The sequence below is a fragment of the Heliangelus exortis genome, chromosome Z, assembly GCF_036169615.1.
Source record: "Heliangelus exortis chromosome Z, bHelExo1.hap1, whole genome shotgun sequence".
Taxonomy (NCBI): domain Eukaryota; kingdom Metazoa; phylum Chordata; class Aves; order Apodiformes; family Trochilidae; genus Heliangelus; species Heliangelus exortis.
Window position 1 is genome coordinate 32,523,712 of NC_092454.1, and position 12,344 is coordinate 32,536,055.

General features: G+C 39.2%; 1 long non-coding RNA gene across 1 annotated transcript; it reads left to right on the top strand.

The window, feature by feature from the left end:
• Positions 1-1,916: 1,916 nt before the first annotated feature.
• Positions 1,917-4,721, top strand: LOC139789985 (uncharacterized). Its single transcript, XR_011723328.1, has 2 exons — positions 1,917-3,233; positions 3,295-4,721. It is a non-coding gene; the product is annotated as an uncharacterized lncRNA (long non-coding RNA).
• The last annotated feature ends 7,623 nt before the right edge of the window (positions 4,722-12,344 follow it).

Genomic DNA, 12,344 nt, shown 5'->3' on the forward strand with positions numbered 1-12,344 from the left:
ACACAGTCCAAAGATGATTTTCACATAGCAAGCACTCACACCCAGAGAAATAGATCACATTTCTCAATCTACACCAAAATAAAACACATAGATGTACCACACTGAAAATGGATCCCAGACTATTCAGATAAAATATGAACTAATGGAAGGTAAGTGAATGAAGCAAATGTAATTCAACCAGGATGAATAACAGTGAACAAAAACAACCACATAACAATAAGGGAATATTTTTCATAATCACAGTTGCAATCTATTGCCTCAAAGACAGTATAAAAACCTTATAGCTTTAGTAGAAAATGGCACGTAATCAACAGAGGTACTTATTTTGTGGGACTTGACTTTCCCACTTCTTCCCTACTGCACAAGTATTAACACCTTTTTTCCCTCCATTCCATTATATCTCTCTACTGTCCTACAGCCTGTCTGTCCGTGGCACAAGCATCTCTTGTTCAGTGTTATTAATGGCTCAGGTATTTGGATTAGGCAGCATCACGCCAGCTAACAAAGAGCAATTACTCCCAAGTTGTATTTAGGTTAGACTTCCCTTCTGCTTTTCAAACTTTTTGGAGAATGCTGGATCTGAGGTCTTTGTCTGTTTTTCCCACCTGTAGCTTCTCATCTAATATAACCTCTTCCTATAGTCTTGTATGAACAAAGGATCCCTCTATGTTCAGAATAAACAGAGGATGTTGACTAGACTTATCTTTAGTGTATACAGTTTATATCAACATTTTAAAATGTTTATAAGTTTAAGAGAAAAGACCTAAACAACTGACTAGTTTCAATAAATTGCAGACCTTTATTTGCTTTTAGATTCCTTTAGGGCCAAAATCTTTGCTTGTCTATCCCTCCTGCACAATTACATAGTTCCTTGGTGGTACGAGAAATGTTTAGAAAATGGCAGAATACCAATTGTGTGTGAGGCCAAGAGCTTAGCAGGATTCAGGAAAGGATTCTACGTTTTTATGGGTAGTGAGAACATCCAATGTTACATTAAACAGCACACAAATTAAATTAATAAACCTTAATTCTTAAATTCCGAAAACAACAACATCTGTCTAACTAGGAGCTATGTGAAGATTTTTACCAGTAAGCATCTTACAGCAGAGTTATATGACTAGCCTGCTGAGCTAGTAATATAATTCCAGTATTTCTTCACTGCTGTGTAATCCGGCCTGCTTTATTTCCACCAATGCTGGACAACACATTGTCACCTAAAAGAAAATAGATGCAATGCTGTCTTGAAGAACAGTTACAGTTCAGAACAACCTAAACAGTAAGGTGCTCTGTAGAAAAAGTGGCAAGGATAAATGTCATAAGCATACTGAAAATACAGCGGATATTCCCACTCTTTACAAATGAAAATCAGTTCTTCAGATAATTTTTTTATGCATAATATTTTTCTTATTCATGCAAAATTCTAAAAGCCCCTTGCTCCTTTCTATAAACAATGGAGATTAGAAATAAGATAAACACTAGAACAAACAATGCAGTTGTTGATAGAAACTCACCCTGAAAAAGAATTACACTGATACTCTGTATCATAAATAAAAAGCAATTGTTAGGGTTTTTTTAAAAGATAATTTGACTTCAAAGATTTCCTGTGATTTCTAACAGTTGAAATGTACTTAGATTACAAAATGATCTTTATTTTCCTTATGCCCTCTCTAAAGTCAGAACACATTAAAACACAAGGCTCATACACCTCCAGGAAATGCTTGCATAAGGCTTATTTATCTTTTAACTAACATTTGTTAACCACGGATTAGTGGAACAGGCTCTTGTAATTATGGTTTCTGTTCCATTTGTGGCTATCTTCATGAGGCCAGTGAATCTTTAAATTACAGGCTGGCCACCCGGGAGCACAAGTGTTGAATCAGCCCCATCTCCATAGGCAACACATTTGGATGATTATCCCCAAAGATGATATGCTAACACACACATACACAACAAAGGAGGTTTATGCTCACAGCTTCAAAGTTACTTTCTGTCCTTGTGGTGGTTTCTAGTTCAATAAAGCCAGAGTGGCCCCTGACATAATGTGCTCTATGTTAGTATAGGAGAAATGGCTGGTGAAGTCAGCCTTTGTTAAACACCCTTTATCTTGACAGCTCTCACAGTGCCCTCCAGTTACAACCCCAGGCACTGCACTGCAATAGGAGTTTGGAAACTAGCCCAAGAAAGAAGGGTTGGTTTTGCTTAAAGGCCATATACACTTAAAAAACACAAACATTTATTTATACACATATGTGTAAATATAGACATACACACACATATATCAGGTAAGAGAAACAAACTATTCTTTTATTCCAAAGAGCCTGTATAGTTAAAGGTATTTTACTACATGTTTTTTACTGTCTTGTCTTTTTATTGCCTCAGAGCTTACCAAACAAATGACGGCTTCCAAGATAAAAGACTTCATGATCTTTACTGCATGGGTCAGTCATCTTTGAGACTTAATCTGTAGTCCCTTGGGATCATATCACAGATCTAGTTCTCAAAAGCTTGGTTCCAAAGAAATCCAGCCAGCCAGCCAAGTAGTCTGAACAACTGTGCTGCATGAGCCTTCCAGTATAGCTCCACTTAATCTGTGCTGGCATCAGTGATGCACACAGATATCATCTGAAGGACTTAAAAAGAAAGCCTTTCCATCTCAGTCAGAGATTTATAATGTCCAGTTTACTAATCCACACAGATGATTCACTAAAGGGCTTTCTGGAAGACTTGCAGCAGAGCTGGTGACCTTGCCCTAGCTCAAGGCATGGATATGGGCATATAGGCATCACCATATAAAACCAGCTCTCTTCTTCCAGAAAATTTATTCTCATCTAACCATTGTCTAATGAACTGTCCCCAAAGAACAGAATTTCAGAAAGAGACCCACTACTCGTCACAAATCATACACTAAGTAAACAGGGCCAAGTAATCTGGCTTTTATTTACTTGTCATTCTGTTCTATAATGCATAAATAATGTGCATGTAATATACACACACTTACAGACATGTTTTGCTGGCTTCTAGGAATTAAGAGAGGATTCAGTTTCCCATTGTGCAGGGTATTACATAAACACTAATCTAAAAGGTAGTCCTTTCCCCAGGGCCTTATGACATAGTCTTAATACTTTACTGATGGATGCCTCACCATCTGTGCAAATTCAGTTACTAATCCATTGCCTCATCACAAATAGGCAATGCACACCTGAAGCAAAAATGTTGCAGTATAGAGGTAAATAGTAAGGTATTACTTAAATAGTAAATAGTGGTAGTGTAAATACCACTAAATAGTAAATAGAGGTAAATAGTGTAGATCTGCTGTGATTTTGCAATTATAACATATATTTTTAATTACTTTTGAGATCTGCAATATTCAGCTGCAAAGCTCTGAACCAGGTACTGCGTGTGAGGATTTGCCTCTTGGTATACATCTTCTATTTGTGGGGGGAAAGGAGGAGAATGTTTTTCAGTGCAAAAATTGTCATACAAAATTGAAATGTAGAGTGGCTTTTACACAGTGTAGAGCAGGTGCACCCACACTGTGTATGGCAACCCTTGCCCAGAGGTCCACCTCCAGTTTGCCTCCTAGTTCAGTGTTGATCTGAGATGTGAACACCATGCTACCCCACAGTCCTCACTCTCTGGCTTGTTTGGGAAGAAAAAACATAGATGGGGAGAAGTCCTAACTCACTGATGCTTGTTTGGGGGAGGCAGGCCTGAGGAGCACTCATGGATCTCACCTGCCTTGCCATTAGGATTTGGGACTACAAAGTGGTAGGTACCCATGACCTTCAGGAGAGTAGCAGAGCTTGCCATGGTTATCCAGCAGATCCCAGCCTTTGTATTATCTGCTGGCTCTCCTCCTAATGGACAGAAAATGCAGATTTGGTCCACTGGAAGCATTGACTCCTCTGAGCTTCTTCTCTTGAGCAGTCTGTGGAGGCATTCCTGTGAAACATCCCTGCTTGCTCCCCCTTCTTGTGGCAAGGATGCACACAAATGGAAAACAGGTATCTCCCCTGTGTTTTTTAAGCTTTCTCCAAACCCTCATTCTCTGCTAGAATCATCATTGGGTACCCCCTGCCTGCTTCTCAGACCTTTAGATCTGGAGACAGAGTACAGTTGTTTACACCCAGTTGATCTCTTAGTTCCTACATGGCCTTTCTGTAGAATAGATTTTCTTTGTTGATAGTTAGTAAACAAGATATCGATGTTATCAACTTCATACTGTTTTTAACTTGGTCTGTGCAGCCACAAGCATGTTTATCTAGCATGACTGTTACTCAGACTGTTTCATTCTGGCAACGAGATGTTGCCTATGGACAATGGCTCACTCTATTGTTTCCCTATAAAAAGAATTTGGGGGAGGGACAGAAAAAGTGGAATGGTTGAAAGATGGAGTAGGCACAGTTGTAATCATGCTGCATTCTTTTCAGTCTGTTGCAACACTTAAAGGTAGCTTGCTCCAGATACCAAAAATGTTGGGAAGCATTACTGAAGCATGATGTACAAAATCTGCTGTTTACTCCAGAAAGTTTTCCTGTCTAATAAGCCAGGTGAATGAAGAACAGCCAAGACCAAGATTGCAGTTGGGGTCAGAGGAAAGTTTGTCATATGAAAAAAAATATCTCTAACACTTCAAGGTTATACTTCTAGAATATTTTTTTTTATTACTCTTTAAGAATGGATGAGAAATCAAATTAACAGTTGGCCTATATTTATAAAAAGGCATTTGAATGCACTGGTTGGTTGGCAGTTTACTTGTCTTTTTTGTCTTGTGAGAGAGCAGAAGTGTATTTGTACTACATTTACCCACCCTAGAGTTACAGTTGGGACTATAGGCAAACACCTAATAAAAAAATTTGGTTTTGTTCAGGTGGGTGAAAAGCTAGAATAACATGTCCATCTGCCATCAAAACAATGGAAGAAGCTGCATCCTATGTACTTCTCCCACTAGACTGGGAATTAATAAACTGAAAAATGCTGTGCTGTCTGGTATACACAATGTTCAGCATTGGTGCAAGGATTCTGAAGAGCTTTTGCAGACTGGGCATCTTTGCAGATTCAGTGGGGTGAGGGGGTAGGTAGGCAGGAGAGCAGCTGCCTGTAGAAGGGTTTTTTATGCTCCACTTATCCCCCGTTTTGTGACAGTGAGAATGAGGGGCTGAGAGTCAGCAACTAGCAACTGCTCTAAAGTTGAAACTTAAGCTAAAATTAATCTTAGAATCACAAACTATTTCATAATGTCTTTCATAATAACAGCAGTTTATTGCCTTGTGATGCTAAGTCCTTCCCTGTTTCTTCACTCTGAAAAACCTCTATTGTGCTGGCTTCTTCCTGTTTCATTGAAGGGAACAGCTTGTATGAATCAGAGATGAACCACTCTTTGGAGTTATGAATACCCAGCTATCAGTCTCTGTCTTGACTGTCCAGAAAGGCCAGAGCTGCATCTTCAAACATCTTTCCATTCTCCCACTGTTTTCCCTCTGTGAAACAGAGCTGTGGCTGAAACCAGGATTTTAGCCAAGTGCATACCCAGGCCTCCTAATGGCACAAAAGCACATAGCTGTCAGTTTGTGTCCTGTACTCACTGCAAAGATACTTCTGCTTGTAATTTTCTTGTATATTTTTTCGGCAAAACTGAATTTCTTTTGAAGGCACCAGTGATAGGGGATATTAAATTGAGACACACCCCTCCCCCTTGCCCCCAGTCAGGCATCCCTGCACTGCAACTTTAAAAATCACCTGGAGAATAACATAAAGTCTTACAATACACAAAGATCCCAACTTCTAGAGAAACAAATGGATATCTAAGCTGATAGGAAAACTGATATTATTTATGAGTTTTCAGTCTTCCAAGAGCTTACTCAGTCTGTTTTCAGATTTTCTGGCTTTTCAGTACTTTGGAAAATTTTGCCTGGCTTAGTAGTGTTCTTGAATTTTTCAACTCCTTCATTGCTGGCACAGAAGCTCCTGTTAGCCCTCCTTGGCTTTTCTCACACCCAGCATTTTTGCAAAGAGTCTGAAAGAACTAGTGGGAAAATTACATTATCTTGGCATAAATCTGGGATTTAGAGTGCATATATAAAAATATAAATCATTACTAACACCACTTTTCTGTCTAAACCAAAACAAACCCATTAATGTTAAAGGGTGGATATGGCAAGCTCGTCTACAGGGCTTTCATAGTCAGTTTCAGTCTAGTACCAAGTGTAGAGTATTTATTACATGCAGTGCTGGACACTGTAGGGTTTCATTGTGACTCTGCAAACAAATGACTGTTCAGCATTTGGATGGAATACACAGCCAGCTATTACCACAGAAAACATGGAACATGAGAAGAATATTGTTTTCTGACCATGAAAAGACCACACACACTCAACATGTGGAATGCACACTGGATCATCTTCAAAAACATAGAAGTTGCATTCCCTGTTATGCTCACAGGCTGGTTTAATTAAGTATAGGCATTAGGCAGTAAATGTGTTGGCAGTTTCACACTGAAATGCTGCTATTCTGCAAGTAACTTCCGCACTGTAGTGTATTCTTTTAAAATAGTAACATATTTTTTCATTCTGCTTAAGATTGTAGAGGGTTGCAAGGGAACGTATTTATATAAATGAGAATATTTAAAAACATAATGTGAAAATTAATTAATTAAATTAATTTCTAAATATGGATTCAGTAAAGTAAAACATAAGCTTTTACAAAGTTTAGGTTTGAAAATTTATTTACATGTCATATTACAAATTCAAGTGGTTATCAGTTTTACATTTTAATGCTGAATTTTTGTGACAGAAGTATTTACTGTTTAATACTATTACTTTTTATATGCTAGATGAGCTTTCTAATTTTTTAGGAACACAAACCTCAGCCATTCCATTAGCACAGGCATTTTTAGTCTTGAAATCTCAAGATCTGTTTAAAGATCTCAAACCATCCATATAACATTGATTTTCTTCTCCTGAAAACACTCTTTCATGGGTAACAGCAGTCCCTGTTTACTAAAGCTGCAGTGACATGCACATACTCATAAGCTAAGTTCACAGCTTTGCCTAGACACTCTTATTCCAGTAGGAACAATTAAGTTATACATATTTCGTAAATTCAGGAAGCAGTAAACCTCGGCCTGGAAGAGATATTTATATGTGTTGAATAAAACTTTTTTTGTTACAGTTTTGACCTGCCTGCAAATTCTTTATTTTACAAGTGTAAATTAGCATAAGCTAAAGCAATAACACAGTGATAATGAGTAATAGGCACCATGAAAGTGATTGTGGACAAGAAAAGATATGAACAGGGCAAAAAGACTTTAAAGCCCCAGATATAGCTTATCACCACGTTTGCCCAAATAGCTCCTGTCTGATTGCAGAAATTACCATTTTTTCTACCCTTTCTTCTACCACCCTTGCTATTTGTAGCCAGGCAGTTTGGCAGCGGGATGAGAGAGGCAGCAACTGGAGAACCCTTCCGCAGTTGTGAGTTCTTCTGATGGCAAATTGCATTACACCTTCTCTTTTGACCCTTTTCGTCTGGGGACTTAACCTCCAAATTTGAGTCAGGCCTTACAAAGAGTCTGACCAGAACATAGCAATCCTTAACTTATGGAAGCATCATTTCTCTGTGATTTAGCTTGGAAGCATTTTTTTAAGGCATGTGTCTTGGGAGGGGAGGGTGACATCGTTACGCACTATTTGTCTTGCTTGGAATTTACCAGCTCTAGTACCGCTTTAAGACTCAGACTAAAATTCTCCTAAACTCATTGCTTTGAAGTTATTCCTCTGAGACAAATCTTTTGAATTCTGTGTGGTTACCAAATCACATCTGAGGTCAGTGTTCCCCTGCTTGGGATCCCTCTCTGAGACTTCCCAACAGCCTTTGAGGTGGTGGCCTGGGGGCTGGGAAAGGTTTGCTTTTTTTCTTGCCTTATCATATCGCTGAGACCTTGAAGCTGTCACAAAGACACTGGTGTGCTTAAAAACATATTTCCAGGCTGCCCTGGTATGATAAACATACTGAGCAGGGTAGTTTGTGTGTAAGTGTCTCTGTAGCTAAGGTACCAGTGCTGGCCTGAATGAAGAATTCACCTCGCATCATTGCGGCAGATATACATCATTGAGTAAATAAATGCTCTTTAAGAGACAGCTCTGTTCACTCTTGCTCTGAGGAATAAGGTTATTTAAATAGACAGAGCCAAAATATCTGTGGGAATGGAATGACTATGCCAGTCTTTACACATCAATGTACACCTCTCCTGCAGCTCCCATATCACCATTTGTATAGCCCTCAGGACATGGTGTCCCCTGATTTTTCTGATGTACAGGGAGAGCGCTGTCAAATGAGCTGTCGTTACCCAAATTGACAGCAACGTATTTATTCTGCTTTGAGCCTGCATCCATACATATCTCAAGACAGAGTTTAGTCCTGAAAACATATGTTGTTTTAATCTGCTTTATGTCTAGTATCGGTAACAGAAGCAGCAGCAATATAACCCATTTATTTCACCCAAATGAAAGAAACCAAAAGCCACTCTATTAATGATTTTTCCATTCCTGGTGTTTATATTTTCATAATGTCTATTAATTGGACACTATTAGTAAAACAATACTGTGTACGCTATTTAGGAGCCATGTTTGAAAAGAACTCATTAGCTGAGAAGCTGTTACGTAGAAATATTTTGGTGTTTCAAATAAATAAATAAAAAGCCCAGGCACTCTAGGCCAGAATTCAGTGGCTGGCACTGAAAGTTCTTCCATTTTCTGAAAGCCCGTTCCATGGGGGAGAGTGAGCTTACTTCCTAAGGAAATTGCTGTGGAGGTGTCTGTAAGAGAAAACCAGGCACTGCTTTGCAGCTCTACAAGTGCAATGAGAGTAGTCATGAGTGAATGCTGAGCCAAAAGAGTGATGCATGTTTACATTATGCTTACTACATTATTCCCGCAAAAGCATAAAAATGTAGCTGCCATGAACAACTGCCATGTATAGCACTTAGTATTTGGGAAAGCATTTGGTTTCGGGTATAGATTTCTCTGTCGACCTTCTGCTTTAAAAATTGTACTCCAGACAGCTGTAGGCTTGGAGAGGTGAGTGCTCTGTCAGGTAACACATACTGCAGCAGATGAGCAGTGCCTGCCAGTGTTCCTAATCAGAAGGGCCACTCTTTTCTGCACTGGGTTTTCATTTCAAGAAACCTCACCACTCCCTACACTGTTCTGGGACTTTAAAAAGAGCGAAGTCACTTTGCACTGCTCCAGCGACTGAAGGGGAGGTGATGGATTGCCTGCATGTTTCCTCTGGCACCTGGAGAGTTTCCTCCCTCTCCCTCTCTTCCCTGCCACTTGGCACAGGTTAAGCTGATACTGCTGTTTGTGAGACCCTGTGATGAACACAGTCAGTGACTGAGCCAAGCTGGAAACTACCCCTAAAAAACCAAAAACAAAATAAAAAAAACCAAACCAACCAAAACAAAACAAAACAAAAAAAACTCAAACAAAAATCCAACCAACCAAAAAAACATTATTTTTAACCTGGTTATTTTCCCTTATTACTTCACCTTGTGCCACCGTGAGCATTTGCACTGACACCAGCAGGCACAAGCCACTTCCATGGCCATATTACTGAAACACAGCTGTGTGAATGAAGTCAACTCACTGATATTTGTCTTGTGATTCCTTTCAAATCAGTCAATTATATTTTCGTTTCATATTGTGAATTCCCTTACTTCTCCCAACCAGAAAGTTTCCCAGAGGGGTACCTTTAGAGAGCGTAAAGGAAATTTTGAAGTTGAATTGGATGGTGACTGAAGAAACAAGCATTATATAATTTTTTTCAAGGTTAGCAGATAAGTCGAATAAGGTAGAAACTTGTGCTTCCAAGCCAGGAATTCATGGGAAATGAGAGGCTATTAACAGAAAATTAGCTGTGAATGTGATTTTTTTTTTTTTTTTTTTTTTTTAATAGCTCTAAAAAAATAAGTGTCTTCATAGGCAATTCTTGCCTTCCCTTTTGGATGTTCTCTTTGTGTCTAATGTGTTAGTTTCTCAGCATCCACCACACAGTAAATGCACTGGCTGAGTGGTTCTCTAAACAGGAGCAGAAATACACATTGATTAAATTACTTCAAACTCCTTGACAAGAAAATGAGCTTTCTAAAAGAGTGCTGAAACTGAGTGATTCAAGTAGTGCTTCATTCACAACCTAATTCCTTGAGCCTGCCTATTTCCTCTGGGCTTATTAACATCTGAAACTCTTCATTACCCCACATAGGCCAATGGAGAACAAATAAGCCCAGGTTTGAAGAAAGCTGGGATTCAAGCACACCTGTAAATTCTGGCACAGGTAGCACACCTACTGTGAAGTTCTATGGTCAGCAAAATAGGAATCAGCAGGCAAACAGGAGATAGATAATCACTGTGCCTAATTTCTATAACCATTGTGCAACTTGAGCAGCGAAGTGTAACAGCATCCTGCACTACTGACTGCATAGACACAAAGCCCTCTGTGGCAGAGGGAGGGGAAAAGCAAAAGGAATGGCAGTTTCTGACTGCACCAAAACCTCACCAGATTTGTGGTACAGGAAGCTTGGCTATGTTATATCATATTCTCAAGTTATGTAGAGTTCTCAAATGCTCTAAATTTGTATTTGCGCCTTGCAGCTAAGCACAGGGTACATACATATGCACAACAGGTCATCTTCAAATACTAGTATTTAGCACATATCTGACATGTATGACGTTATCAAGTCTCACCAATTAGCCTCCTATGTGTAAGAGGAGGAATGAAATAATCATAAACACTTTGCTGTCAGTTTTCCTCACATTTTTGAACAATGAGTCTTGAGGCCTTTCACTAAAGTGTGCATCCTTGCACATGTCTGTGTATTTCACCCTGTGCTCTCTCAGCAGACAGGTTAGTGAGCATGTTGTGCCTCCAGCAATCATTACAGGAAGTTGAATGGCAACAAACTCCCAGTTCCCTCAGTCACCCTTAGTGTATTTACATGCCAGAGAAATGAGTGGGTGGCATGATGCTGTTCTTCATCAGAAAACTTACAGATCCCTCATTAGAGAGGTTTTAGGAGCAGATAATCTCTGCTTTTTACAGTCCCACTTTAAGTGGATAGACAAGAAGAAAAATAGGAGCTGTTAGGTATAAAAAGTCAGAGACCGAGAAGGATCAGCAGAGGTTTGTACAATCTCTGAAAGTGAAGCTGGCAGGCTTCATCAACTACAAAATACAAGACAGAGAGGGAAGAGTGAAATGGATTCTTTGTATTCTTTGACAATGAAAGTCATCTTGATAGAGACTTTGCTGCCTCGTGTTCAAAGCTGTCTGTTTTTACATCCACACAGAATGATGTAGTGTTAGGCCTTGAGGAGTTAGCCCAGTGTTCACTTGCAGGATATGTTAGGACACTGTTTTTAGAAGTCCAGGATGACAGGTCTGAAGATCAAGTATATGGACGCAAGGAACACAAAGGCAATTTTTGGAAAAAAGTGGGTTAAATCACTTCAGGGTAATCTGGTTTAAGAGTTATAATTGAAGGATTAACCACTGAGGGTTTGCTTAAAAGCAGATCACTCCCAACATCAATTTTCAGTGATGAGTGTGGAGGGGTTAGCAGAGAGACAGCTTGGAAGCAACGTAAGTATCATGTTGTGTTAGCTTTCTATTTTGTTTATTTTTTAACCATACACTTTCTTACTTACTTCACAACAACAAATTATATTAGTCCTAAAGTCTGCACACAATACTTTCCATCTCCTAAGTATATTTTTTTCAACTCACAATATGAGAAAATTGTCATGAAAAAAAATAAAATAATAGGCTATGACTCAGGCAAGATGAGGCTATTTAGGCCCACTTCATTATTTCAATGAGCTGCCATCAACACAGCCTTAACTGTCAGGAAGACACAGAGCCTAACTTGTGAAGCAGAGAGCCATACAGAAACAGAAATAAGCATCCTCTGGCAAGATCTGTACCTGAAAGTTGTTTGTTGTTTGTGTGCTTAAATAAAATGTACTTCTGTCCATTAAACCGTTCTTAGACCTCTGGTAACTTTAAGATGTATGGCCAGTCCTATTGACATCTGTGACTTGCTACCAGAGTAGCATTGTGGTATCATAGAATCATAGACCCATGGAATCCAACAAGTTGGAAGGGACCCATCAGGATCATCAAGTCCAACTCCTATCCCTTTGAATGACACCTAAGAATCACACCACATGCCTGAGAGTGTCATCCAAATGTTTCTTGAACTCAGGCAGTGTTGGTGCCATAACTACTCCCCTAGGGAGCTTGTTCCACTGCTCAACTACTCTATGGGTGAAAAACTTTTTCCTTATATG